Below are 13,586 nucleotides of genomic sequence, written 5' to 3' on the forward strand. Positions count from 1 at the left end.
TAAGGCATTAAGTTCAATTTCCAAAATATGATTTTTTATTCCTCTTTTTAGTCAACTTTAGCATGGGTGTATTAACTTATGCATTGCACTGTAACTATAAGTAAACTAAAATAAAAGAGTAAACTAACACGGAATCATATACAGTACAGAATTAAACATTTGTAAAATTAGGAAAATGAACTGCAATACAAAATAACAGTATTGAACACATTTAAATAGTCAAATGTAATGTGTTAACTTGGCAGCCCTAAAACTTAAAAAATAAATATGATGGAAAATATAAACTTAAACCATGGGGGGAAAAATTACTGAGTGACTAAAAACTAAAACTAAAATAAAAAATTGAAAATTAATAGGACAGAAATTTGGTGTGTTTAAAACTTATATGTTTCATTGTAAAAAATAAAATAAAAAATACAAATTTCAACTTAAAAAACTCAAGTTCAGTTGCTGTCTTAAATTTTTAAATATATATTTAACTTGGTTGTACAAGTCATTTAAACTTTACTTACATTAAATCATGTTAAAAAATCGAGTTGAATCTCCTTTAACTTATAAAAAAAAAAGTTGAAATGGCAAATTATTTTGATGAGTTGAAGTAATGTAAGAATATAAATTGCCATGATTTAGGCCTACCGATGATATAATATTTGGAGAGGATGTAGGAAGGACTAAACGCCTGAGAGAGAGAGAGAGAGAGAGAGAGAGAGAGAGAGAGAGAGAGAGAGAGAGAGAGGAGGATTAACGTGCCAGAGAAACAAGCGCACAGCCATCTTTAGATTATTGTGTTTGAAACTGTTTTTGCGGTATAGCTCTATTGTAGAGTTAACGAAAGTTATCATGTGCATTGTAATGTTTGAAGCGGATGTATTCATGAACGAGCGGCTAATTCATAAATCTGTAAGATCTTACCTTCATGCTGTAGAAATACAAACCGGAAGACAGAACACAACAAGTGCAGCGCTGAAAAGGGGCCGAGCTACATACTCTATATGGAGAGAGAGAAAAAACTGAGAGAGAGAGAGAGAGAGAGAGAGAGAGAGAGAGAGAGAGAGAATGGAGGGAGGGAGTCAGACAAGCCAAACATCAAGAATCACACACACACACACACACACGCTGTAGCGTTCGCCGAGAGAATCAGCAGCAACATCATTTCTGCTCATGTTTCTGCTGAAACTGAGTTTGAGGGAATAACTTCCACACGCTCAACATCTGTCTGAACATCAGTGATCAGGTGAGCTCTGTCTGCGTCTCTGATGTGTGTTTCTCTTCCTTAGCAGTCTAGATTAACGTCACATTTATTCTAGTGAGGTGGAAGCTTGTTATCTTTGTATTATTTTTTCCCTTGGGTGAATTAATTGAAACAAAATGTATTTATTTATTACATTTTCTCTGTGGCTGGGTTGTATGCCAGTATGTCAGTGACTTCTGTCTGAGTAGATTAACATTAATGCATTAATAACCATCTGTCTCATCTGTTCTCTTTCGCTCTGATTTTTCGCTCTGTCAAATTTTCAAGTTACCTAAGCATTTTTTAATTGTTGATACCCTTCTAAGCAGAAGTGGGCCATGCTACTCTTTAATGCATTTTTTAGTGTGGGTAGATTGCATAATGGTTGCACACAGGGAGTGAATGTGTGGGTCAGGTTTTGCATGTGTAGCCTTCAGGATATTAAAACCTAAGTTATCTACATTGTGAGAACCAGCCAACATTCTTAAGATATCTTAAATATCTTATTCAAATTTAATTAAATCTTATTAAACAATCAAAAATGGTTTGTGTGAGAGTAAAGGCCTGTTCACATCAAGACGAATGTTCATCATCACGATAACGCAGTGTGACGATAACCATTTTGAGTCGACAACTGTTTAAGTGTCAACATGAATGGGACGAAGAAAACTGGCCAACCAATAAGATTTGTACTTTTGGTCCAACAGTGTCTGGAGCTGATGAAGTTACATAACAATTATGACTTGGTGGAAATAAGAAATGAAGTCAAGTCACATTTATTTATACAGCGCTTTATATAATGTATGTTAAATGGATATTTCACCGCTGGAAAGATGAATGTGTATTTAAATTGGGTCATTTATGTAGTAGAAATGTGAAATTATTTTAGAAGTTGGTGTCTTCTAGACTGAGAAAAGCCAGAAAATTTATTTTTGGCTCATGTGGATGAAAGACAACAACTCCCAGAATGCACTTGCTTCGCTGCCCTACAGGACACTCCCAAGCCACGCCCACCGGTTACAGAGGGCAGTATCGGAAGAAATGATACAGCTAGGCTACTAGTCGACTCGAAACTGAAAAGACACCGTTTTATCGTGAGATCCCCCTATGGGCGGGTTGAAGACATGCGGGACGAGCTCCTCCTACTGGCTGGAGTCTCTCGCCTCTGGACAAAAGAGCCTCAGATGCTAAATGACGATTTTTGCGTCATCTGAAGTTTTTTTCCAGACACACAATACAGAAATCTCTGGTCTCAGGGGGACATGAGGGAGGGAAGCACGGTCATTCCAAAATACTACTGGGTTTCTACTGATACAAAGCTTAATGCTAATCGGTGAAGAGAAATTCTATTTTGCAAACGTTACAGGAACGTTACTTTTGAATGTTCTCTGAACGTTCTGAAACAAGTAGTAACAATTCCCCTGTGGTGAAAATCAAGTTTTTAATGTTGTTTATATGTCTATGTGGTGTTTTTAATATGCTTTAAGACAAACCATGTGTAAATTCATAAGTTGACACCATTGCTGAGTATTTTCTCCTTAAAACTGCAGTGAACCAAAGACAGTCTCAAAAACACGCTTTGAAATCGCTGGTGTTTCTGACGTCACAAACTATCTTGTAACCAATCAGATCAACGAGTGATCGTCAACCAGTGGATCTCTGAGCTGAGTGAGTGAGTGGAGGCGGGGCTCATTTGCATATTCATAGAACCACGTATACTAAATGAGGCAAGGGTGTCGAGTTACATTCAAGATATTTTAAAGCATGAAGAATTTTTTTTCACAGAAAAAAAATTTAAATACGTAATTTTGGTGATCAAAGATGAGTTTTAAGGGATAAAATTATTGACTACAGGGGGACTTATGTTAAAAAATGTTAGATGAACGCTTGTTCTTAACTTCAGAGTTAGTGGAGTCAGAGTTCAACATTAGCTAAAATTCTGAGAATGTTCCCTGCTAGCTGCGTTTACAGGAATGAACAGGAAAATGATCAATTTTGCAAACAAAATTCTATTCTATGGTAGCTCTAAATCAAAAAATAATCTGTAACTGGCAGTGGAGATTTTGTAGTTTGATGCTCTCAGAGCAATACAAAAATCTGAATAATAGGTTGAATGACTGTTTGGAAACATAAATCATGTTTGGCCTCTTTTAATTTTCTCCATGACACGCATTTTTGTCACAATGTGTCAAAAACAGTGCTGAATTTTGTATACCAAAGTAACCCGAGTATTTCTGCTTTTCTAAGCAAATTGTGCGTTTTCATTTAGCAATTTTTTTTTTTTCACATTGATCTGACCAAACAGATGACACTGGACAGAAGGCATAGGTGTTGCACGGCAGTATCTCAGTTCACAAGCCTCAAAATAATGGGTGACACAACAGTTCTCTCCAGTTTATATTCCACTGTAATGCTATTGTAAATGAACTCCTGCAACAGCTTTTCATGTCCCAAATTTTGTGTCTCCAAATGAAAAGCTAACGTGTTGCTTCAATTCCATTGTATGTCAAATATGTCAAGTACAAATGCCTCGAGCTACATGGACAGTCTGTGGACAGTGTAAACCAGGCTTTAAGTCGACATGATTGACAGGTTTGCTATTGGTGGATCTCATGTGATTGACAGGTTGCCATCAGAGATGTCGTTGCAGTAGGGAGGGAAAGATATTTTGATTAAAGATTACAAGGAACATGGATAATAAAAATGATGATGTGCATGGATAAATCATTTGTAATAAATACTGTCATAATATTCCATACAAAAAATAAGAACTGTCAATTTTGACTAAATGAACGTTAGAAACAAACTGCACTGTGAGCACCTCTGACGATGGCTCTGATTTTAAACGAAAACTCACCAAGCTGGGCATTTTGACATATTTTTAAACTGTTTTTAACCATTTAGGCATAAACCTGATGCGCAAGGGGCAGTCGTGGCCTAATGGTTAGAGAGTCAGACTGGTAACCCAAAGGTTTCGGGTTTGATTCTCAAAACCAGATGCCCTTGAGCAAAGCAACTGAACCCCAATCGCTCCCTGGGCGCCACAGCAAAAATAGGCTGCCCACTGCTCTGGGTGTGTGCAGTGTGTGAGTGTGTGTGTGGGATTACTACTCACCACTCCTTATGTGTGTGTGCACTACCTTGGATGGGTTAAATGCAGAGTGTGGGTTACCATATAGCCTTCACATCATGTACAAGTTCACTTTGCTCGTCTGTGTTTCACTGTGCACACAGAAAGCCGCTGAGGAAACAGTATCACTCTCACGGCTTAATGCAGTTTTAATAACTCCTCTTATTGTCAAGCACATCCTTCTGTTTAGCAACAGTAGACTGTATTTTACGATAATCTCTGATCTAGCTGATTTGGAGGTTGGGTTTGGGCTTTTAGGGAGGAAAGAAAGCACACCGCTGTGAAGGAAAGAAATGCACTAAAATCGCACAGCCCTAGTTTCTTGCTGTCGTTGCGATGTCTCCGCTCTCCTGTGATGGATTTTTTAATTAATCATAACTAACATTTATTTTTCTTGCAGGAACAACATTCAAATGTGACTTTGAGTGTGTGAGAGTAAAAATAACAAATATGGGAAATGAAACTAGACAGATGTCTAGGTTTGAAAACTTGTGATTAATAATGAAGTAATCAAGAAAACAGAGTTTGCTTCTACCCAGTAACAGAAGGGTTTGCCTATGAAGAACCAATCAAATTGTAGGGAAATTATGTAATGTATCATGTCACTTTTGCTCTGCTCCTATTCTATAAAAACTGTTGTATTCCTTTTGCTGGTGAGATTCTCTCTGAAATTTGTCTGAGAGCCTCTGGCTGTGATTAAAGCATATTCAAAGGCATTGTCTGAAGTCTGTCTAGTTTATGCAAGTTACGGTTAGGGGATGTAAGATATTTGTAATTTGTAGTGATTACAATTTAGCTCAAAGGAATTATTAATTAATTTATAGGGAATTCAAAAGAGTCACTTATTACAACCGAGCAAATGACTCGTTCGCGGTTCATTTGAACTGGCTGCAATTATCAACTCTGCAACGGATATAAATATCCGAACTATAGTGAAACACTATATAGTTAGCAAGGTAACTTAGATCAGAAGTTTAAGACATTAAATTTGTAAGCACAATAACACAAGTAATATTTCTCTTTAAAATACAAACAAGACTTTATTGATTATTCTAACACATACAACTAATATCTAACACAGACACACACATTCATACGCGTTGCAGAAAGAAAGAGAGTAAGGAAAGATTAAAGGCAGGGTAGGTAGGAATGGTCTAAAAAAATTCTTTTTCAAATTTGTTTAAACTTTATGTACATATCAATACATAATTAAAATGTAAGTACTCTGAAAAAGAAAGTATAAAAATCGAGTGTCTGTAGACCTCTCAGGACTGTTTTAAAGACAGTTCATTATTTCCATTCACTCCACCCCCTCCCTTCTGGGCTCCTTCCAAAGCCACGCCCCCAAAACACATGAACGCGCGACTCCAACCGCTGAGCTGAAGACGCATTATTTACCTGAGACAAGCAGAGAGGAAGGAGCACAGTGCATGTAGTGACATCATGTCAGAATCACATGTAATAAAAAAATCTAACGCTAATTGCTTATGAATATAAACAAATAAGATGTATTTTAGTACTCACTATCAAGCTAGCATATTGATATTGGTAAATTTAAAATATATATTTTTTGATTCGCTAACGAGCTAGTTATATAAGCTAAAAACAGGTTGCATTGATACACTTTTTTACATTACCATCAGTAATATTGTGATGAAGATGAATTTCGTGTAAGATTCATAACATATATGGTGTTCTGCATGTAGGGGTGGGAGATATTGACAAAAATGAATATCTCGATATTTTTTTCCAATATCTAGATATCGATATTCAGGCGATATTTTTGCCATCCTTCAAAGAAATGTGAGCAAACTGGCAAAGAAGGTCCAGTTGGTCTTTTGACTTGCTGCATTTGACCTATATTATACTAGGCTATAGAAAAAAACAATAAAGGAGCTAACTAAACAGAATCTGTGGCAGCCCCTACTTTTTCCACTTACAAAAAAAACAAAAAAAAAAACTTAACTAGGCACTTCTTGCAACAGTGATTATTAAATCAAACAACAATATGGTTGATGATCAATTCAAAGTAAAAAAAAAATAACATTTTCAAAACGGTATAAATCCATTCATTTTTCCCCCAAAACGCTATAAATCCATCTTTTTTTTTTCTTTTTCTAAATTTATGGTTTGTCTTTTTAAAAAAGTTTTTGTCTTTTATTTTTCGTGTTTGCATTTATGAAGAAAAAACAATATTACTTGACAGTTCTCCATTATGGACGCGAGCGCTCTGAAAGCTGCACTAAGACTTTCAAACTTTAACAGAGACCTCAAAACAGAAAGCACAAAGCCTTTCTTTAAAACGAATTTCGTTTTGTATTAATTGTATCTTAATTTTAATTTTTTTTTTTTTCATTAATTCATTAATATTTTCATTCCTGGATTAAATACATAAAGTAAATATAGGCTATCAATCACAACATAAGGTGCTTGAACTGGAGATTATATCATCGTGAACCGAACCGTAGCCTCGCCTCACAGGCCTAAAAAATGTGGAATATATTTACAGAAATCTGGTTCTAAACAAAACCATCCAAAACAAAATAAAACTATGTAGCCTAATAAATGTGCATTTCTCCGGTGCATGCGTTCACTAGCCTACTGCGAAGATCGCGAGTCAAATATCGTCAACTTCATCTTTGCAGCCGACACAGAAATTAATAAACAATTAAAATGTCTTATTGCAATATTTTACACATTCATAATCATTACTTTTGCTGGTTCTTTGAGGCAGCTTTTTAGGTTTATGGCGTTTTGGAAAAGAGCTCTTCACGTACAAACATCGTTTCACCAAGGCACAGCCGCCCTTCAGCACATAAGAACAAAAAGAGAAAAAGCACGGACTTACTAATTACGAAACTTTGATGTGGTTGAACAGGTGAAACAGTCACAAATTCCTCTGCAACTCAAACATTCTCAGTACGAGTTATGAAGGAAGAGAACAGCATTTCAGTTTTCAGCGCGTCCTCCTTTGATTGCTGTGTTGTGACTGGAAAAGTGCATGCAGGAGCACATGCGCAAAATGTAGGTTTGTAAAATGTCCTTTTGTAAAATAAAAAATAATTTTAGGGCGAAGCAGAGGAGGTCGTGCAAGAGGCCGTGGCGTGCAACTAGGGTCCGAGGAAGTAGAGGCTGAGGACGGGGTGGTCGCTGGAAAGCCACGATGATATTGACACGCGTTTTATTTCTTTGATTATCCAAAGACTTTTTGTTCATTACCTTTTCTTGTACTGTCTTCTTTTTTTGCCTTGTTTGCCTTCACTAACTGCATGCCGGTAATGTGAATTTTGATTGCTCTTTCTCTGCCATTGTTTTGCTATTCCTAGGTTCCGTGCCTCTCGAATTCCTCAAATCAAACGTGCGCGCGCAAGTGGGCAGATCCCGTGGCAAAAGGGTGGTTGCCATGGTTGCGAGAGAGAGTGACAGTCGCCTAAGCCAATCCTTTGATTCGTCCCGAATCGAAATAATGAGCTGTGTTTAATACAGATTAAACGGTCTAGAGTCACTTGATTTTTATACTCTTTTTTTCAGAGTACTTACATTTTAATTATGTATTGATATATATAGAAAGTTTTAACAAATTTGGATCTTTTATTTTTATATAGTCCTACCTACCCTGCCTTTAAGTTTTAAGAGTGAGTTTAAGAGTGAGATGATGTAATCCCAAGTTTCTATGCACTTATAAAACACAACCTGAATGAACCATCAATCATTAGTTTAACCCTTTTATCGTTTCCTAGGTTATTAAATCAGTATCAAATACACCAGTTCAGTTTAAGAGTCTGGAGGCAGTACTTGCTTGTCTTTGCTTTTGGGGATTCCCTTTTTGTTGCGTGTAAAGGGTTTTCCCGGTCCGTTCGTTGGCTGGTCTCCGTGCCTGATGTCTGGGTCACGTGGTCAGTCACGTGGCGTGCTGGCGGAATGAAAAGGCTTGTTCGACTTCATGCAGCTCTGCGCAGACCGATCGGCGGCTGACTTAAAGCAGTGCATGCCGGTTAGAAATTTTGTCCGACTTGATACAGCGCCGACGCCACGTGACTGTGACGTATGCCATCAAAGTACCGCGAGAGCAATTCGAGAGTAGCCGGAGAACTCAGCCAGCGCAGCTTCTCAAGAGCGGCTGCACTGGGCTGCACGTGGGCTGATGACGACACAGCTGTTCCACGATTGGCCGGATTCACCGCATGACAACGATCACGTGTGTTTCGTGTTTATTCGAAAACCTTTAGTTCCTCTAAAGCTCTCAAATCAGTTTATTATAACAGTGAACACTCTTTTCATGTCGTTGTCATGTTATATTGTGTCATGTTTATCAAATTAAAACTGCTTAAAAAACGTAGACTCCACTTCATTGATAGTACCTTATGTTGAACTTTATTCTTGTTCAAACAGACGCTGTATAAAGCTGTGCATAAAGTATTGAATGAAAATGTCTCTGAAACATCTGTGTATTATTTGGCAAATATTGCATTTATTTCACTGCAGCTGTGGTAAAGTATGCAAACACCACGTGAGCGGTCACTACGGGAACCAGAAAGTGTCCGACTTCACGTCTCCGTTTGCAGCTCCTCCCCGCCTGCACGCGGCTACTCTCGCCGATCGGTTGCATCCAGCCGCAGCCGATGTCGAACACACCTAATGTCTTTGTTTGAAGCTGGCTTTGCAGAAGAAACGTGGCTCGAAATCTTGTCGCAAAACTTAACTTAGAACCGAGACTCACAACGGAAAAGAAAGGAAACTAAGAAAAGAAAGGAAATTGAGAAGAGTAGATGATGGCTTGAATGAAGCTGTTTAACCCATGTTCTTCAGATCTTGATTTGGGTTATTTCGTCTGCGCGTTTTACATGGTTACTTGTCTGTCTTAGATCTTCATCTCCCGCTGCATTTTTGGTTCTGCACTGAAACTCTAAACTTTGTTCTGGTGTTAAGATTTTAAACTCAAATGTCCGCCCAGCCTCCTGGATCAGTTCTAACCAATTAGACACTGTCTTTGTTTAGGAGGTGGCGTTTTCTTCACTTCTTATCATAAATCAAGCTTATCTGTGCTCTCCTTACTCTCTAAGCTCTAGCAAAGAGTACAGAGGCCACAGCTAAGACATTATTACTATTATAAGAATCCGAAACATTTTCCACAGATTTCAATCAAGCCATCCTTTGAATTAAGAACATACGATCATATCGATATGAAACACAACACATTTTCATTCAAAAATCTAACAATTATAACAATTACATGAATTGTATGGCATCTAAGCATATCAGATACACCCATCTATTGTAGGAACAATATAGAATCATGTCGTTGCATGATGCTTGATCTATAAGTCCATTGAAAATTGTTCTTGAATGATTTTATTTATGTTATAGGTAAAATCTCAGCTCTGTGGTTTGAAACGATTTTACACCCTGAGGTCTATCAGAGGTCCTTACGGAGGGGGGAGTCTGGAATGTTGTGGGCTCGAGCAGCTTCTGCTGTTATCTTGATCGGGCTGAATTGTGCTATCTCTGAGCCAATCATTCTTTTCCAAGCTATCTTACATTGACCAGTTCTTTCTTTAGTTGGGCTCATCTTCTTTGAAGCTTGCATGGCCATAAAGTTCTTAGCTGGGGGTTTTCGTTGGTCAACGGAGACTGGCTGGCTGGAGCCTTCTTTTATGGCTCTGGGGTTGGTGATTTGGTGTCTGGAATGTTCAGTTCTGTGAGAAATTATGTTTGAACAATTCACCTGGAAGATTCATTTGTGTTTGTTTCGCACTCAATCCTACATATCCCCTCTTCGTACGGCGATGTGTTAAGATGAAGACATCGGTGAACGCTGGAGAAACACGGGTAGAAGAAACAGACACATACAAAGCAAACAACAAGACAACACCTCCATGACTGGTCACTGTACTGGTGCAGGGCATTAGATTACTTAAGTATTAAAAGTTCAAGTTCATTCTCTCAATATGGTCTATTATATTGAGTAGAGTTTAAATTTTGGGATTGTTATTCTAATTTGTTTCGGTACGGTGATTCTTTGATCAAATTCTGTGATTACGTTTGTTTGTTATCTTCTCTTCTAAGTTGTTTTACGTTAAGACGTTTTACCTTTTATTTTCTGGTGACATAATTTGTGGTAACAATTATGTGAACCATCATGCATGGAGCTCTCTGGCTCACATTCGTTTTAAGGCGGCTTACAAGTGTCAGGCGTGGTGCGTCAATCCTACTACCATGACCTTGACCCTTAAGGGGGTAGACATGCATTTTACCTAATACAAGAAGAAGGAAAGTTAAGGAAGAGGTAAAACAAAACAATTGAGTGTTCCTAGTATGGCTTATAACTACTGTTGTGCAGCTAAGGTGTCAGGTATCACAGGGTAATGAGAGGTGTTCTACTTGTTGGATGGATAGCTAGTATGTTTCCTATGGTAAGTGTAGCTAAGTCGTTAAGCTAGTTTCTGAAGTTAGTTTTCTACCTGTGGGGAAAACATGTTTGTTGAATGTTTTCCATGGTAGATGTGGTTAACCTCTACGTGTTAGTGAGCATGTTAGTGGCGTAGGGTAATGCATGTATGTATGTATGTATGTATGTATGGTCAGATCTGTCTCAGTCTGTTTGGCTCCCCCCTTTTCTTGAAGGCTTGCCCACGTGCTTCTTGGCTTAGCTTTGATGAGCTTAGATGAAGATTGGCTTGTTGCATCTTTGCCTTAGGAAAGGGATCTTCTATGATCTGCTGGGGGTCAGTCCAGTAAGGCAGGAAGTTCTCTGGCAGACATTGGGAGGCAGTTTGGCATGGATGCGTGAAGCTGTGGTGCAAAACTTTGTCTCCGTTGTTGTACTCCTCTTGTGATGCCTTCTGGTTGTGACAGACTTTCTGACCTTCTGTGCTTACTGTGGTTACTGTAGCACACACGTGGTTCTTGAGTTTGGAGCTTGTGTGATGGTTTCTTTGTGAGTGATGGGAAGCCAGTGTGGTGTTTTCTGGTACCTCTGGGTGTTTGTCAGTGGTTGGCTGTGAGAGACCCCTCTGTTCTGTGTTGTTGTAGAACAGGTGGTCGTCATCTTCATTATGAAGGTGTACCAGATGATCATTGGTCTTCCGTTCCATCGCTAGTCATAGTGAATTTGACTCATCTTGTTGGTCATTCGTGTTCAGCTTGTTTTCTATGAACACTTTCATTTGCCTCATTAGTTGCTCCATGTCTTCTGAGGGTAAACTGTCTTGTTCTTGGGCACACTCAGTGTTGTGTTTGTTGACTGAGTGGTGCCGGGGTGAGTTTCGTCGTCGATTACTCACATTAAATGCATTTGGATGCGTTGGTTGACAGCCTTTGGATATCCAGTTAGGATTCCAGTTGTTTCCTTCTTGTGGGTTCATTGAGAAGCGTGGCTGGTCCCATGGCTTTTCCATGCGGTTGGTGTGGTAGCCGTCATTGGCCTGGGGGTCACGTTCTCTGTGCACCTTGCGAAGGACTGTGGTGTTGTCATGCCACTGGGTGTCTTCCAGTGCATAGCTTGTGTCTTGGCTGAAGGAGTTTGACACTGTGGATGTTTTCAAACCTTTCTTTGAGGACATCTTCTGTTTGATGTGGGCCTTGTGTGTCAGGTCACGTAGCTGCTGAATTGTCATTGTGTCTGCACAGGCCTCGAGACCAAGATGATGACTTAATCCAGGGTGCAGGTTTCTCAGAAAGAGGTTTTTGAAGTGCACATCCTCTTCTTGTTCAGGTGAGTTATGTGCACCAAAGAAGGCTTGTCGAAAACGGTGGTAGTAGGCTTGAGGAGTCTCTTGTCGACCTTGTTTGGTTTCCAAAGCGATTAACACACCGTGTTCCAACTCTGGGCCTGTGAATTCTTTTATCAGTATCTCACATAGTAGCTGGTAATTTGACTTGACATGAGCAGGTTGTCGGTCTAGGAAGCTTCGTACCTCTGAACTGGATGTCGATCTGAGGAGGTAGAACCTGTCTCTGTCAGTCACATGTGGTCTCACCTCTAGGTGGAAGTTGATATCTCGGATGTGGGACTGGATGTCTGGGCATTCCGTGGAGTTCGGGTTGAACTGAGTGATATTCTTAACCAGCTGGTTGAGATCTTTAAAGGTCATCCCCTGTGCAGCTTTGGAGTCTGCCTGGATGAGTTCTCGTTGCTTGTTGGCAGTGAACGGTTCTGTGGTGAAGGCTGGTGATGTTCTGGGTTGCGGCCATTCACCTTTTCTGTTGTATGGCAGTTCTTGGACGGAGGACTCTGTTCTGTTCAGCAGTGGTGATGCTGAGGGAGGTCTCTCCCTTCTTGGCTCTGGTTTCTGTTGGAAAATGTGCTGGAGTTCATCTCTGACCGCGTAGAGCTCGTCGTTGGCGTCATCTCGCTGTTGGGTCATACGATCAATGTCAGCACTGCACCTTTCCAGGTTGTCTTTCAGAGCATTAATTTTAGAGTTCTTGTCTTTAATGTCAGCTTTAGCTTTCTCTAGCTGATGTTCAGCAGACTGGAGTTGTTTTACCAGGTGCATCTGGACAGTCTTTAATTCTTGTTTGTCACATTCAGTGACTGCAAGGGCTTCTTGGAGCCTGTCAACTTGCTTCTTTGTTTCTTGCTCCACTACATCAGGCATGAGTTTGTCTTGAGCTTTCGTTTTGAGCTGGTCTGTGCAGCGTTGAGTGTGCATCAGCTCTCTCAGGAACTCAGTGGTCTGACGCTTGAAGTCGTCCTGGACTTTCACTTCCAGCTTGTCCATGCGGCTCTGGGCACGTGTCAGCTCCTCCTGAAGGTGGGTGATGTGCTTGTCGCTTAGTGTCAGCTGGGCTGTGAAGGCATTGCTTAGGGAACAGATGATCTTGGTTAGTTCCACGTGGTTGTGGTTCTGATTCTGGCTTGAATCATGTGTCAGGAGTCTTCTCAGAATTATGATTATTATTAAAAATAATAACAGTTCAATTGTCTTTGGTGTGAGGCAGTTTGTAATGCCTCTGAGCATGGCGTCCACGTCAGTGGGGTTTGTTGTCCGCGACATGTTGGCACGCTGGGGTGAAGAGACTGACACAGATCTGTGTGGGGTGTAAGCCTATGTGGTTGAACAGCTAAGTGTCGTTTAAGTGACTGTACAACAAATAGTGAAGTGTTGTAATGTCTAAGTGTTGGTCTCAGTGTAGGCAGGTAGGTTAGTGATGTGGAAACTTCGTCACTCAACTGAGTGAGGGAAAAAGAGAGAAAAAGGTTAAAACAAATCTCAATTGAAA

The 13,586-nt window shown here is 39.7% G+C and overlaps 1 protein-coding gene across 2 annotated transcripts in view; it reads left to right on the plus strand.

Moving 5' to 3' along the window:
* Nucleotides 1-1,094: 1,094 nt before the first annotated feature.
* rgs3a (regulator of G protein signaling 3a) overlaps nucleotides 1,095-13,586 on the plus strand; it is a 185,604-nt gene continuing 173,112 nt past the window's right edge. For both annotated transcript variants that reach the window (XM_084114347.1, XM_084114350.1), the window contains exon 1: nucleotides 1,095-1,234. The gene's annotated coding sequence lies outside the window, so the exon portion shown is untranslated. The remainder of the gene's footprint in view (nucleotides 1,235-13,586) is intronic.

This window comes from Abramis brama (genome assembly GCF_963993115.1).
Source record: "Abramis brama genome assembly, chromosome: 5".
NCBI classification, from domain to species: Eukaryota; Metazoa; Chordata; class Actinopteri; order Cypriniformes; family Leuciscidae; genus Abramis; species Abramis brama.